This window comes from Bison bison, unplaced genomic scaffold (assembly GCF_000754665.1).
Source record: "Bison bison bison isolate TAMUID 2011002044 unplaced genomic scaffold, Bison_UMD1.0 scf7180017847889, whole genome shotgun sequence".
Lineage (NCBI taxonomy): Eukaryota > Metazoa > Chordata > Mammalia > Artiodactyla > Bovidae > Bison > Bison bison.
Window position 1 is genome coordinate 77113 of NW_011478462.1, and position 4559 is coordinate 81671.

The 4559-nt window shown below is 52.1% G+C and overlaps 1 protein-coding gene across 1 annotated transcript in view; it reads left to right on the forward strand.

The window, feature by feature from the left end:
- Positions 1-241: 241 nt before the first annotated feature.
- Positions 242-4559, forward strand: part of MROH1 (maestro heat-like repeat family member 1) — a 49931-nt gene continuing 45613 nt past the window's right edge. The window contains exon 1 of the mRNA XM_010844209.1: positions 242-514. The gene's annotated coding sequence lies outside the window, so the exon portion shown is untranslated. The remainder of the gene's footprint in view (positions 515-4559) is intronic.

Consider the following 4559-nt stretch of genomic DNA (forward strand, 5'->3'; position numbering starts at 1 on the left):
CCTCTGGTAAAGGGCGGACAGGTCCCGGGGGTCGGAGCCGGCCGCGGTCACTCGGGGAGGTGCCCCTCGGGAAAGCCTGGGTCGCAGACCTTTGGGTCGCCCCCTTGGCCCGGCCGCCGCGGGAAACCGAGTCAGGGGGTGCCTCTCCAAAGTCACCAGGCGAGCGCGGGGACGGTCCCGGGCTTCGCAGGGCTGAGCCCGCCCCCTTCCTCGGGCTCAGGTGCGCCCAGCCCCGCACAGAGACGGATTTGCCGCGTCACAACCCGGAAGAGCGGCCTGGGAGTCCAACCGCTCACTTTCTTCCTCGCCTGGCGTGCGGAGCGCGTCCCCTGTGCTCGGCCCCTCCCAGGGTGGGACTCGGGATACTCGGCCCGTGCCTGTCCCTCCCCCCACCCCGGGGGGCGTTCAGTCTGTCACTTTTCGGAGGCGTGTGGTCCACCTCCTTGGTTCCCCAGGGGAAAACGGGGGTCCTCTGTGGGAAACTCATTCTAAACCCGAGGGTCCCAAAGCGCAGGTACCATTGTATTCTTTCTACTTTCTCTTTGGCGTGAGAGGAGGAGGCGGTCCAGAGCCGGGAGGTAATGTGTCCTCAGTCCTGAGGGTTACTGGTCATGCCCTGTAGGTGTGAAGCTGGAGAGGCTGCAGGAAATTCCTCTCTAAATCCGGGTGAGAGCTCGGAGGTGCTTGGCCACGGCTGGCCCCCAGTCCCTGGACTCTTAGGCCCAGTTTTGGGTTCCGGTTTTCTGTAGCATCAGCTGAGCTGCAGTGCAGCCGTAGGGCCTGGTAAGAGGGCTCTGTGTGCATGGTGGTTCCCATCTGCACACTTTACAGAGGTTCTCCTTTGCCAGCCCAGCGGCGTAGGGGAGGGGCTGACTGGAAAGCTCAAGGGTGATGAGGCACAAAGGCGGGTAGGGGGCAGAGGGGACTTTTGTGGCAATGTTAGCTGGAATGGCTGTCTGCTGCGGGGCCAGGCGGGGTTGGGGTGGAGGCTGGTTTGAGGGGACCACTTTGGAAAGGGAGGTGGTAGAGGTGGAGAAGGTGAGTCACTATAGAGTGTGGGGATGGAGGTGGAGGAACAGGAAGGGGTGATGCTGCTTCTGACCTGAGAGCTAAGTGCATGATGACACAGAAGAGGCAAGTGACCTGTGGGTTGGGGAGGGGTTGGGTGACAATCGTGTTGGAGCCGTTGGGTTTGTGGCGATGATGGTCCTGGTGGAGATGGCCAGCAGGCCCTGGGCCCCAGGAGACCTATGTGGGAATCATCTGGTGGGACACTTGAGTGGTGGCAGGATTATGATGTGGTCACCCCTTTGGTCCTGACAGCCAGAGGGCCTGGGAATGCGGTTGTCAACAGGGCTTTTGGCTGCCACGACTCAAGTAAGCACGCACTTCAGGTCTCTCTTTGTTGCTAAAGTGGAATGACCAAGTTGAGCTGTCTTGGTTACCTTGATATCAATGTCCAGGCTGGCGTGGATTGTTGTTGCTGCATCTTACTCCACCAGGACTGCCTGCTGAGGGCCCCAGTAGATCAGAGGTGGAACCCTGGGGTTCTTGCTTGCTCCCTGGAGCTCATAGCTGCCGCCTATGCCTGGAGGCAGGTATCTGTGCTTAGTTCAGACCCAGGGCCTACAGAGGCACCAATGAGCAGCCCAGATTGTGTGAGCCCTTTCATGGAGCCAAGTTACTTGACCTTCTTGAGGCAGGCGCTCCAGGAGAGTCCCTGCTGTTGTTCAAGGAATGCTGGCTGCTGGGCGTCTTGAGATGCGTGCTTTCCTCACTGAACTGGAGAGCCAACCACTTCTAGGGGGTGACACCGCTGGCGTGGCTTACATTGAGAAGCAGTGCTCTCCAGGAGCTGTGAGCAGTGAGCTGTGGACTGTTTCCAGGTCATCTGCCCCAGTTCTTGTTGGTGACTCTGGAAGTTGGTTCCTGCTCTGGCTCCTGTGCTGGGAGGGAAAGACCCTGGGCTTGGTGGGGCTATCCTGTGACCCCCTGCTGGGCTTCCTGACTTCCTAGTCTCCCCTCACACACCTGCCTTCCATACCACTCCTGTTGCCTCTGGGCTGGGAGGTATGTGACCCTCCTAGCCCTCCCACACCCCATTCTGAGCCCCACCCAGCTCAGTGAAGTGGTCCTGTACCACGGTTAGGTTTGTCAGCTCACGTGGCAGTTGAAATACAAGTAGGCATCTTTCAGGCCAGGGCTCTGTGGGCAGGGGCAGTACCTGGTGGGCTTTTACTAAATGTCATTGAATCAATGCTGACTACTGGTGAGCATGGGGGAGGGGGCAGCTGCTTCCTCACTGGCCCACAGTGTGTCCAGTGCAGGGAGGGAAGGCCCTGATGGCTCTGCCCTGTGCCATGTGCCAGGAGCATCATGGTGGGCAGGCGGGCAGCCGTGGAGGGGAGTATAGGAGCCAGTCCTGGTGGAGTCCTGCCCCACTGCTGACCAGCTGCTCACAGTGTGCCCGTCTTGGACTTAGTTGGCCATGCAGATTCAGGAGATGGTGCCTCTAAGGTGCTTCCCGCGGGAGGCAGGGGGCCTCCTGGGCCCTCTCCTGTCTGTGTGCCCCCTTCCTCTGTGGTGGTTACACCTGGCTTTGCCATCAGCACTGTGCTCACAGGTCAGTTATCTCCTGGCCTGGGGCAGGGGCCGCAGGTGGAGACCTTCAAAACCAGTCAAACCCAGGTAATCTATACTTACCTGGCTCCCACTTTTTTTGCAGTGCTTGTTTTTTCAAATCTAACCAGATCCCTGATTGACATATATGTTTTTATGACACTCTGTGGGCTTCTGTAGATGGGTATTGGAAGATGGACGATCCCATCACAGAGTGCGACCATTCAGGCTTGTAGGGAACACTCCACAGGCTCTGCTGGCTGTCCCCACCTATGTGTGGCCACTGCAGGCCTTGCTCCCCGCCCCTCAGTCCTGTGGGGCAGTGAGGGGAAGTGGCGGTGCACGGGAAGTAGAGTCCTGGACTGGTGGTCTTCTTTGTGCCGCCTGTCTTCCTGTTCATCTTGTTGATGTGGGTGCACTTCTGTGCATGTTAATGTTAGGCAGATTGGGCTCTTGTCATACCTATAATGAATGGTTTGACCTATTTTGTCTTTCATTTACTTAATGCTCTATTGAGGATGGGGTGAGGTCTGAGAGTGTACAATTGTGGGCATAGGTGTATGTATGGATGTGGTCTTGAGTTTATGTATGCTTCTGATTTTCAGAAATTAAAAAATTTCATATAGTCCAACTGAAAGCTTTCATTAAGATATGTGGAGTTTTGTGTCTGGCTTAGAAAGTCCTTTCCTACTCTAAGACTGTAAGATATGTCTTTGTATTTTCTACTTAGGACTACATTTACTTTTTACACATGATCCTTATATCCATCTAGCACTTATTTTGGGGTAAGGAAAGATGTAGGGAAAACTAATTTTTTCCCGAGTGCCTACCAAGCTGTTCCTACACTATTTGTTGGCTAATGTCTTTATTATTTAAAATTTTCCCTTTTTATTCCTTATTGGTGTTTATTTCTGGATTCTCCGTACAGCTCTGTTGATTTGTGTGCCTCTTATAACAAAGGCATAGTTTTAATTATGGCAGCATTTTAGTACATTTTAACATAACATAAAATGGACTGGAATGGGAAAATTTAATTCAGATGGCCATTATATCTACTACTGGGCAACAACGCAGCAGTGGCCGCAGGACTGGAAAAGGTCAGTTTTCATTCCAATCCCAAAGAAAGACAATGCCAAAGAACGTTCAAACTACCACACAATTGTACTCATCTCACACGCTAGCAAAGTAATACTCAAAATTCTCCAAGCCAGTCTTCAACAGTACGTGAACTGAGAACTTCCAGATGTTCACGATGGATTTAGAAAAGGCAAGGAACCAGAGATCAAATTGCCAAAATCTGTAGGATCAGCGAAAAAGCAAAAGAGTTCCAGAAAAACATCTACTTCTGCTTTATTGACTATACCAAAGCCTTTGACTATATGGATCACAACAAACTGTGGAAAATTCTGAAAGAGATGGGAATACCAGACCACCTGACCTGCTTCCTGAGAAATCTGTATGCAGGTCAAGAAGCAACAGTTAGAAGCAGACATGAAACAACAGACTGGTTCCAAATTGGGAAAGGATTATGTCAAGGCTGTATATTGTCACTCTGCTTATTTAACTTATATGCAGAGTACACCATGCCAAATGCCAGGCTGGATGAAGTACAAACTGGAATCAGGATTGCTGGGAGAAATATCAATAACCTCAGATATACAGATGACACCACCCTTATGGCAGAAAGCGATAAAGAACTGAAGAGCCTCTTGATGAAAGTGAAAGTGGAGAGTGAAAAAGTTGGCTTAAAACTCCATTCAAAAAATGAAGATCATGGCATCCTGTCCTATCACTTCATGGAAAATAATTAGGGAAACAATGCAAACAGTGACAGACTTTATTTTGGGGGGCTCCAAAATCACTGCAGATGGTGACTGCAGACACTTGCTCCTTGGAAGAAATGCTATGACCAACCTAAGGCTGCATATTAAAAAGCAGAC